The sequence below is a fragment of the Cebus imitator genome, unplaced genomic scaffold, assembly GCF_001604975.1.
Source record: "Cebus imitator isolate Cc_AM_T3 unplaced genomic scaffold, Cebus_imitator-1.0 Scaffold76, whole genome shotgun sequence".
In the NCBI taxonomy this organism is placed as follows: domain Eukaryota; kingdom Metazoa; phylum Chordata; class Mammalia; order Primates; family Cebidae; genus Cebus; species Cebus imitator.
The window spans coordinates 10,906,331-10,917,859 of NW_016107391.1; the positions used below are offsets into that span (position 1 = coordinate 10,906,331).

The following is an 11,529-nucleotide window of genomic DNA, read 5'->3' on the forward strand; positions in this document are numbered from 1 at the left end:
AACAATTTCTAATGTAGATTGGGAGGGCCTCACCCTTGGAAATTCTAATGAGCTGAAAAAGATGAAAATTAGGTGGATTCTTTTTTTCCTTTTACCCAGTATCACACTTTGTGATTTTGGTGGGGATGACAGAATTAAGTTTCCTTTCCACGATCATCCTACCCACCCAGTTGTCTTCCCTTAATACAGCCCCTAATATTAGCTTCTTGTGTAGCCTTTCACAGATACTTTATGAATATATCAGCATATAAGTATATTGATTTTTAAAAAATATTTTTATGTAACATCATACAACACTGGCTCCTTTTTCACTTAACACCTTATCTTGGAAATCAGGCAATATCAGTAACATTTTAAAAGAATGAGATCTCACTATGTTACCTAGGCTGGATCTGAACTCAAGTTCAAGCAATATGTTACCTAGGCTGGATCTGAACTCAAGTTCAAGCAATCCTTCCCTACAGGCTTCCCAAATAACTAGGACTATAGGCATGTGTCATTACATCTAGCTAATATCAGTAACTTTTTAAAAAACTGCCTCTTTTCAGTTTTAAAGGCTGCATTTTTTTTTTATCATACTGATAAAGATAGTCTTTCACAGATGGAAAGCTGAATTGTTTCTAATATTTTACTATTACAGTACTGCAAAGAATAACCCTGTATATTCGCACATGTGAGAATATGATGAACTAAACCCAAAAGCTACAGAATTTAACCATAAGATAAATTACAAGAAGTAAAACTGGTGTATCAAAGAGCATGTACATTTAAATATTTGGTAGGCATTTTAAATTTTGGCCCATATTTTCCAAATCTCCTAAAGGAATGTGCCAACCTATAGTCCCTCTAACAAGGCATTAGAATATCTACATTTCTTTCAAAAAACGTTTTCTAAGGCTTCCCTAACTCCAAGAATATAAAGAAGAAAAATCTATTTTCTTCCTCTGAAGGATCAGATTTTTTTTTTCTGATAGCTACGCAGCCATAATATTACCAGAAAGAAAAAAAATAATTTTTTCCACTGTTCTGATGTGCCTTTATTATATTCTAAATTTCCATGTGAATCTGGGACTCTTTTTATTCCATACCAATCTAATCATATGCCAGAATCAAATGTCTTAATTACCATAACTGTAGAATACATTTTTATTTTTCAGACAGTCTTGCTCTGTTGCCCAGGCCAAAGTGCAGTGGCGGTGATCTTGGCTCACTGCAACCTCTGTTTCCCGGGTTCAAGCAATTCTCCTGCCTCAGCCTCCTGAGTAGCTGGGATTACAAGCATGTACCACTATGCCTCACTAATTTTTGTATTTTTAGAGACGGGGTTTCACCATGTTGGCCAGGATGGTCTCAAGCTCCTGATCTCAGGCAATCTGCCAGCCTTGGCTTCCCAAAGTGCTGGGATTACAGGCGTAAGCCACTGTGCTCAGCCAGGATACATTTTTAATATCTGGAAAAACTAGTTCCTTTTTTATTTTTTAATGTTTTATCTTATTTATTTATCTACTTATTTTTTGAGAGAGACTCGCTCTGTCACCCAGGCTGCAGTGCAGTGGTACAGACTCGGCTCACTGCAATGTCCATCTCCCAGGTTCAAGCAATTCTCTTGCCTCAGCCTCCTGAGTAGCTGGGATTACAGGCCTGTGCCATCATGCCTGGCTAATTTTTTTTTCTTCTATTTTTAGTAGAGACAGGATTTCATTATGTTGTCCAGGCTGGTCTCGAGCTCCTGACCTCAAATGACCCGCCCACCTTGGCCTCCCAAAGTGTTGGGATTACGGGTGTTAGCCACCATGCCTGGCCTAGTTCTTTTTTAAAATGTTCATTCTTTTAAAGAATTTTTCTGGATAATCTTCCTTATTTTTGTCCTTATAAATTTTAGATTCAACTAATCTTTTAAAATCCTTTAAAAATTTTTATTGGGATCATGTTACAGACTGGAAGAGAATAAAATATTTTTCGGATACTGAATTATGATGGCGAGTTTCTATCTAAGTATTCTTTTGAGTCTTAAGTGATTCTGCTAAAAGAGATCCACTTTTTCAGAAACAATACTGCCTGTCAAAGTAGACAGTAGTGGTGCTTGGTAAGGGGCAAAGGAAGCTATTACACAGAGTGTGAGCTGTGTCTATAGGGGGGACTACAGCCTAAGTATATCAGGCATCAACACAAATTTATCCTTGTTGAGAAGACCAATAAAATTTCTTTTATTGGTAGAGGTAGAAACTATACTACAAACCACTTTCTACGGCCCTAAGGTAAGAAAACAACTGCAGCTGAAGTAAGCAGTTTAGAATTCCATTCCATACAAGAACTCAAAATCGGTGCTGTACTATAGATTTGGAAAACCAGAATGAAGCGAGGCACTGAAGGTAGGGGGAAAAATTCACATTGAGGCTTGGAAAAATTCTTTCCCCTACCTACCACTCCCAACTCATCCCAGCACTTTGAGAGGCTGAGGCAGGTGAATCACTTGAGGTCAGGAGTTCCAAACCAGCCTGGTTATGTGGTAAAACCCCGTCTCTATTAAAAACACACAAAAATTAGCCAGGCATGGTGGCAGGTACCTGTAATCCCAGCTACTCAGGAGGCTGAGGCAGGAGAATTGCCCAAACCTGGGAAGCAGAGGTTATAGAGAGCCAAGATCACACCATCACACTCCAACATGGGTAACAGAGTGAGACTCTGTCTCAAAAAAAAGAATGCATTATGTATTATCTGCCAACCTGCACATCTGTGTCAGAGACCTCCATACCTACCTCACAATTCAAGTTTTAATAAGTCCCTGAGTTCTTATTATACAGGTGTATAATTGAGAGTTGAGAAGGATATGTCAGCTAGGATGTTTTCACAAAAATTTAAGAGAAAATCCAAAACCAGTTGGATTAAAGAAGAAATCTACTGGCTCATGCAACTGTAAGTCTAGAGGTACAGCAGCCTTAGGGAAGGGTTGATCCAGCAGCTCAAATGGAGTAATGAGAGTATGGCTTTTTTCTTTGCTCTGTTCATTCAGTGTTGGCTTCTTCACCAACTAAGTTTCCTTTCATGGCCAGAAGATAGCTGCCAGAAATTCGATGACTATGTTTTCAGCTTGAAATTCACAAAAACTTAAGTGTCTTCATCTCAGCATTCCTAGCAAACGTCCTAAAGTTCACTCTGCTTGATCTGGCTTAGGCTGCATGCCTGCCATGATTGCCTTAGGTAGGAAACATGTTCCATTTCTACAAAATATATATGAAATACAGCACATTAAAGTTGACCTTAATGACTTAAATGTCTTGTATTACTAAATAATAGTACTACTGCATTTAAATTGATGGGTAAAGCACATCATACAACGTTCTCTATCTTCTTAAAAAGTTATTCTCTTGGCTGGGCACAGTGGCTCACACCTGCAGTTCCAGCACTTTGGGAGGCCACGGCAGGCAGATCTCCTGAGCCCAGGAGTTCAAGACCAGCCTGGACAACATGGTGAAACACTGTCCCTACAAAAAATATAAGCTAGCTGGGCGTGGTGGTGCACACCTGTAGTCCCAGCTATTCCGGGGGCTGAGGCAGGAGGATCGCTTGACCCTAAGAGGTAGAGGTTCCTGGCGTCTTGGGCTCAAATACATGGGCACAGGCAGAGAGCCAAGATCACACTCCAGTCTGGGCAACAGAGTGAGACCCTGTCTCAAAAAAAGAAGGAGGGAAAAAAAGTTATTCTCTCAGATTTTCATCAGAACCCATGAATGTAAATCTCTTTTTGAAGGATTCAAAATATATTACCAGATTCACTGGTCAAATCATAAACATAGGTTTTATCATTTTTCTTTTTTCTATAACCGAAAGTAACACCATAGATTTTCAAGAAGAAAAAAAGGTTCTTATCCCATACTTTTTCAATATAATAACATGGTTTGAAAGAAAATATAGAAGCAAACATGAATATCTAGAGCTAGACAATAAAAAAATGGTTTCAGAGCTTTAAAAAAACATAAGCAACTAGATCATCCAACCTATGCCCCAAGATCCCTCTTACTACATCACCACCAAACCTCCCCCTACCTCCTCTAAAACAGAGTCCTAAGAACAGAGTGGGGATGCATACTTTAAGGAATCTTTCTGTGAATGTGCATTCCAAAGCCAAATACAAATTATTACTGACTTATGTTTCTTACTATTGATGTTCCTCATTCCTATAATTAGCACAGAATATAGAAGGCAAACTATTCCGTTTTTATAATGGAGATGAAAGTGAAATTCCATTAGATTGAAAGCCAATACACAAACATGAAGGAGAAAATCTGGTTCTGAAGGTAACGTTGGACAAAAATAAAAGACATCATTGTCTAGAGTAGAATTAACCACTTGAAAATGTGAAGTCTTTTACACACTAGAAGTCTTAAAGAAAAAACAGGCCAGGCGCGGTGGCTCACGCCTGTAATCCCAGCACTTTGGAAGGCCCAGGCGGGTGGATCACGAGGTCAAGAGATCGAGACCATCCTGGTCAACATAGTGAAACCCCATCTCTACTAAAAATACAAAAAATCAGCTGGGCATGGTGGCGCATGCCTGTAATCCCAGCTACTCAGGAGGCTGAGGCAGGAGAATTGCCTGAACCCAGGAGGCAGAGGTTGCGGTGAGCCGAGATCGCGCCACTGCACTCCAGCCTGGGCAACAAGAGCGAAACTCCGTCTCAAAAAAAAAAAAAAAAGAAAAAAAAAAAAACAAAAAAAAAGAAAAACCCCGTCTAAAAAAAAAAAAAAAAAGAAAAAACAAACTTCACTCATAAGCCTAGAGAGAAGCAATGTGATTAAAGAAAAGGATGTGAATTAAAAAAAAAAAAAATCTCTGTAATTATTAGATTCTAAGGATTGGTTTTTCAAGTACTTTACCAATCAAGAAATTCAGTTACGTAAACATGTATTAATGAGATTATTAAGAAGTATTAGGGTCAGGTACAATAGGAATATAAACATAGCCCTTGACTTCAGAAAGCTTTTAAGTGGCTACAAAGAACATGATCAAGTAGAAATGCATGTAACACTAAAAATAAATAAATAAATAAATAAGAAAGCCTTTGGGTATCAGAAAAGGAAGAAATCAAACGAATCTGTACGATTTCTACAGTAAATAACAGGAAATCTCAAGGCAAAACTGCTTAAACAATAAGAAAACTCCAGTAGAGTGGCTACAGGCATAGTAAATGGGACTCTAGCTATTTTTCTCCAATTCCCTTGGATCTTCCTCCTCCACCTAAGACATCACCTTCAGGCTACTAAAAAGATGGCTGCAGCACTTCCACATGTCACATCCAGATAACATCAGCTCTGCGGAGAAGAGGGGCCGTCTATTTTCTTTCTTTTCTCAAAAGCAAGAAAAATTTCCCCAAAAGCCTCTTGCAGATGTCCCTTTTGTCTATCACTGGACAAAATCGTCTCTCATGTCCATTCCTAAAACAATCACGCCCAAAGAGAATGAGACCTACCACAACCAAGATTAGAATGGATGCTAGCAACTATCATGACCATCATTTAAATGCTGGCTGAATATTTCAATACGATATTTCAGGCCTTGGACTGAAGAAGAAATAATAGAGAAAAATGCCTAGGCAAAGGAAAGGATGTGCCTAACTGGAATAGGAAAGCCAAGCTCTGAAATCATACATTAAACATGTTAGGGATAAATAATTCCCTTAAACTGCACTGCTGTCCTCCTCTGTAATTCAAAAATTAACATCAGCAAATGCTAAGAATGTAGAAGTCATCCTCTTTTTATGGAAAGGCTTAAGGTTATTTAATTATCAGTGGGGACAATCAGACTTACCACTCCTCATCAATGGAGTAACACATTCAGCTACTTCTGGTTTGAGAACATTCCATATTATGCATACAGATGACTCTGCAGATTCACTGTCAGTAGTTATTCCTTGCAGATTTCTTCTCATTTGGGTTCCAGGTTTCACTCAAAAATTCACACACTCAAAACTGGCCCTATCTGCAAATGAAAGTATGTAATTAGGAGGCAAAAAGCTACAGAGAGTTAATTCTCCTTCCCTCATCTATAATTAACTGATCCATATAAAGACCAAACTCAAACACTAGACTCACTAACCACCATGTTTAACCTAAGCAACCTGCTTTTCAACACCGTAACGTGCTTATTATACATAGTTACCACACTTTTCCCACCATATAAATTTATTGTTGCTTCCACAGTATAGCTACCCACCAGGCAGAATCCAGCAGACAGATACCTTTGGTGGACCCACACTAGGTTGATTTCTATGGTTAAAGGATAACTGTCTACATTTATAACTCGGGAGTTTACATGAAAATCCAGATTTCCGACCTCTTTTGAAAAATACGAGTATCTGGCAATACTGGGCTCACATTCCCAAAGGGAAACAATCTTCTGGAGCTGATTAGCAGCTAGATAACCCTGTGGATGGGGCATTGCTGTTCTCCACAGAGGTCATCACTCTCTTCTATATTACAGCCTGGCTCACAGTTACTTGTCTGTACCCTGCAGGCATCTGAGCCTGCAAACTCTGCTACCTATTTCTAATAGCTCCCAGGGAACATTTTATTATTTTCACAGCCAAGCATGTTTTCTGACTTGAGGATATAATATAGCATAAAGGGATAACAACATGGACTTAAGAGTCAGAAGCTGGAGTTCAAATTCTGCAAATGACTAGCTGTGTGACCTCAAGTCCAAATAAACCTATAAGCATTAACACAGTAGACAAAACAAATCTAAAATCTAACATGTCCAACCAGAATTGATAATCCTAAATTGACTGCTTCTTCAGTCTTCATCATCTCAATAAATCCCACCATAATTCACATAACTTCCGCTCAAGCCACAAACTCTCCCTTTGTCTCTCAAAGTCATCACCAAGGCAATTGATTCTCCCTCCAAAATACACAATTTGAACAGACTCTTAGAAGTCCAACCATAAAAACAAACAGCAATTCATCCTTCAGAATCAATTACTTTGCTGAAATTGCCTATAAATTTAACGCCTTAAATAATGGTAGCTTGAAGTGCCAAGGTTCCATATTATGAGGGATGTTAGTGCTTCATTAAAGGGAAAATGAAAACCATTGGGGTAGTTGCAGCTCACTCCTTGCAAGATATTGTTATTACATTTTATATACTTACATATTTCTTCAACTCTAAACTGACAGTGAACTAAGAGGCTATGCTAACTCTGAAAATGAAATTAGGAAAACCAAAAGACTACTATTAACTGAATAAGTTTAGGAAGGTTGCAGGATCAATACTCAAAAGCCAAAATTAAGACTCAAAAATCAATTATATTTCTGTAGAATAACTGTACAAAGAATAATCAGAGGCCGGGCACAGTGGTTCATATCTGTAATCCCAGCACTTTAGGGGGCCAGGGTGGGAGGATTGCTTGAGGCCAGGATTTGAAGACCAGCCTGGGAAAACATAGTGAGATCCTGTCTCAACAACAACAACAAAATGTTTAAGTTAACCAAGCATGGTGGAGCATGCCTGTAATCCCAGCTACTCAGGAGGCTGAGGCAGGAGAATCAGAGGCAGAGGTTGCAGTGAGCTGAGATTGTGCCATTGCACTCCAGCCTGGGCAACAGAGCAAAACTCCATCTAAAAAAAAAAAAAATCTCAGCTGATCTTTTTGTAGAAGAAACTGGCATGTTTATTCTAAAACTATGGTTTAGCCGGATGTGGTGGCACACACGTGTAATCCCAGCTACTCGGACGGCTGAGGGCTGCGGGAGGAAGATCGCTTGAACCCAGAAGACAGAAGTTGCTGTGAGCCAAGACTGTGCCACTGTACTACAGGCAGGGTGACACAGTGAGACTTCATCTCAAAATAAATAAATTAATTAAATTAAATCACATGGAAATGCCAGAGAGCTAGATCAATCAAAATGACTTTTAAAAAGGGCAAAAATTTGGGGAGCCTTATACAACCAGAATTCAATGTTTCTTGTAAAGCTACAGAAACACTGTGGTACTAGCATGTGGAGAGACTAATAGGTCAATAAAACAAAGCTGAGAGTCCAGAAATACAACTACACGCCTGTGGTCACCTTATTTTCCACAAGAGTACAAAGGCAATCCAGTAGACAAAGAATAGTTTTCTCAACAAATGAAGCTGGAATAACTGAATATTCATACCTCATGCCAAAATTAACTTAAAATCAGTCACAGACCTAAAGGAAACCTAAAACCATAAAAATTTCATAAAACTTTCATAAGATCTATGGCCTTATCTTAGGCAAAGATTTTTAAACTAAAACACAAAAGCACAATCCATTAAAAAGAGACAAAGTAATAATTTTATTGAAATACTAATTTCTGCTATTTGCAAGACACTGTTAACAGAATGAAAGCCTCAGAAATAAAAGGAATCCAAATAGAAAAGAAAGCAGAGAAACTGTATCTGTTTGCTGATGACATGATCTTATATTTGGAAAACCATAAAGCTGGGTTGGATGCAGTGGCTCATGCCTGTAATCCCAGCACTTTGGGAGGCCAAGGCAGGCAGATCATGAGGTCAGGAGATCGAGACCATCCTGGCTAACACAGTAAAATCCCATATTTACTAAAAATACAAAAATTAGCTGGGCGTGGTGGCAGGCGCCTGTAATCCCAGCTACTAGGGAGGCTGAAGAAGAAGGATTGCTTGAACCTGGAAGAATTGCTTGAATCCAGGAGGCAGAGGTTGCAGTGAGCTGAGACTGTGCCACTGCACTCAAGCCTGGGTGACAGACCAAGACTCTATCTCAAAAAAAGAAAAGAAAACCATAATGCTTCCACCAAAAAACTGTTAGAACTGATAAATCAAGTAAAGTTACAGAGTACGAAATCAACAGACAAAAATAAGCAGACAAAGAATACAAAATCAACAAAGAATCAGCATTTCTTTACACTAACAATTAAAAAAAAAAAAACTAAGAAATCTATTCATAATAGCCTCCATAAAGTATATATATTTAGGAGTAAATTTAACCAAGGAGGTGAAAGATCTGTATACTGAAAACTAGAAAACACTGATGAAAGAAACTACAGATAATACAAATAAATGTGATGGTATCCCATGTTCAGGGATTGGAATAATCAATATTGTTAAAATGTCCACAGTACCCAAAGCAATCTACAGATTCAATGCAATCTCTACCAAAATTCCAACGTTGTTTTTAAAGCAACCCTAAAATTCATAGAAAACCATGAAAGACCTCAAACAGCCAAAGCAATCTTCAGCAAAAAAAAGCTGGAGGCATCACACTACCTAGCTTCAAAATCTACTACAAAGCTATAGTAATCAATATAGGATGTACTGGCATAAAAACAGACACACTGACCAACAGAACAGATAGAAAGCCCAGAAATAAACCTACAAATGTATGGTTAACTGACTGTCAACAAAGTTGCCAAGAATACACAACAGAGAAAGGACAGTCTCTCTTCAATACAGTAATCTCTCCTTATCTGTGAGGGATATGTTCCAAGACCTCCTGAGGATATTACTGAACCCTAGATATACTATGCTTATTCAATCTGATAAACTAGACAGCTACTAAGTGACTAATGAGCAGCTAGTATACACAGCATGGATATGCTGGACAAGGAAGAATTCATTTCCCAGGCAGGACAAGGCAGGACAGCATAAGATTTCATTACACTACTCAAAATGGCACATAATTTAAAACTTAAGAATTATTTTCTGGAATTTTCCATACACTATTTTCAGATCATGGTTTACACCAAGGTTAACTCCAAGTGCAGGATGCAAAACCACAGATAAGGTGAGACTACTGTAAATGGTGCTAGGAAAACTGGATATCCACAAGCAAAAGAATAAAATTGGACCAGTGGGCCGGGTGTGGTGGCTCACGCCTATAATCCAGCAATTTGAGAGGCCAAGGTCAGGAGATTGAGACTATCCTGGACAACATGGTGAAACCCCATCTCTACTAAAATACAAAAATAAGCTGGTCTTGGTGGCACACCCCTGTGGTCCTAGCTGCTTGAGACAGCGGAATTGCTTGAACCCAGGAGGCGGAGGTTGCAGTGAGCCAAGATCACACCACTGCACTCCAGCCTGATGACAGAGCAAGACTCCATCGCAAAAAAAAATAAAAAAATAAAAAAGAATAAAATTGGATCATTATCTCACACCATATACAAAAATCAACTCAAAATGGATTAAAGACTTAAACGTAAGACCTGAAACTGTCAAACTACTAGAAGAAAACATAGGGGAATAGTTACACGACATTGGTCTGAACAATTTTTAGATTTTTTTAAAGATATAACCCCAAATATATCGGCAACAAAAGCAAAAATAAACAGGACTGCATCAAATTAAAAAGCTTGTGCACAGCAAAGGAAACAATTAATAGATGGAAGAGACAATCCACATATTAGGAGAAAATATTTTAAAAACATGTATCTGATAAAGGGCTAATATCCAAAATATATTTTATATAGCAAGAAAACCACCTAATCAAAAAATAGGCAAAGGACCCAAACAAACACTTCTCAAAAGAAGACAACATACATGTGAATCTCAGCAAATCACAAGCAGCCAAGTTTCAGCTAATCACAAGCTACCAACTGATCAGACCATGTTCAAATAAGGCAAAGGAGGAGCTGTAACTAATCAATGTATGTACGTACTTTGCTTCTTGTTTCTGTCTATTCTTACTGCCCAGGTTGTACAGCAGAGCTCTCGGAACCTTTTCTGGTTCTGAGTGCTGCCCAATTCATGTACCCTCCTTTGCTCAAATAAATTCTGCTACATTTACATTGTCTAAAGTTTTTCTTTAACAGAGAGACAAAAACTGGAAACAATTCATCAACTGGTGAATGGATAAACCTGTGGTATACACTACTTTCAATAAAAAAGAATGATTATATACACCCATCAACATGGATCTTCTTATAAATTAAAAATAAAATTGATTTTTAAGTGCCCAATCCACTACAATTCAAAAGTCTTAATTTTCAGCTGATAAACTGCAAGACGCTAAAGTCCTAAGTCTTCCAGTAACATTTTGTGTACTTTCCGCTTTCCTCAAGAGACAGTGGCTTAATTTTTCAGGCCTTGACCCTGTTAAATCACTCTGATGTTGAATGAAAAATAAGTACTTAAATACATGTTCCATTTCTATGCATGATCATTTAATGTCAAATACCAATTCCTTTTTTCTTCTCAAAGAAATAAAGATCTGTCAGGGACAAATACAGACCTGTAAGAAATCCAGTGGTGGCTCAGGTCCATAATCCCAGCAATTTGGGAGGCCAAGGGAGATGAATCACTTGAAGTCAGGAGTTCCAAGACCAGCCTGGCCAACATAGCGTAACCCCGTCTCTACTAAAAATAAAAAAAATTAGCCAGGCAGTAGTGGCGCAGCACCTGTAATCCCAGCTACTCTGGAGGCCAAGGCAGGAGAATTGCTTGAGCCCAGGAAGCAGAGGTTGCGGTGAGCCAAGATCTTGCCACTGCACTCTAGTCTGGGCTAGAGAGTGAGACCCTGTCTCAAAAAA

General features: G+C 38.5%; 1 protein-coding gene across 5 annotated transcripts in view; it reads right to left on the minus strand.

Annotated features, from left to right (window-relative positions):
• CDC42SE2 (CDC42 small effector 2) overlaps positions 1–11,529 on the minus strand; it is a 93,393-nt gene that overhangs the window by 50,574 nt on the left and 31,290 nt on the right. For 3 of the 5 annotated variants that reach the window (XM_037739937.1, XM_017532139.1, XM_017532138.1), the window contains exon 2: positions 5,809–5,979. The exons of the other annotated variants lie outside the window; for them this stretch is intronic. The gene's annotated coding sequence lies outside the window, so the exon portion shown is untranslated. The remainder of the gene's footprint in view (positions 1–5,808; positions 5,980–11,529) is intronic. 5 annotated transcript variants of the gene reach the window in all.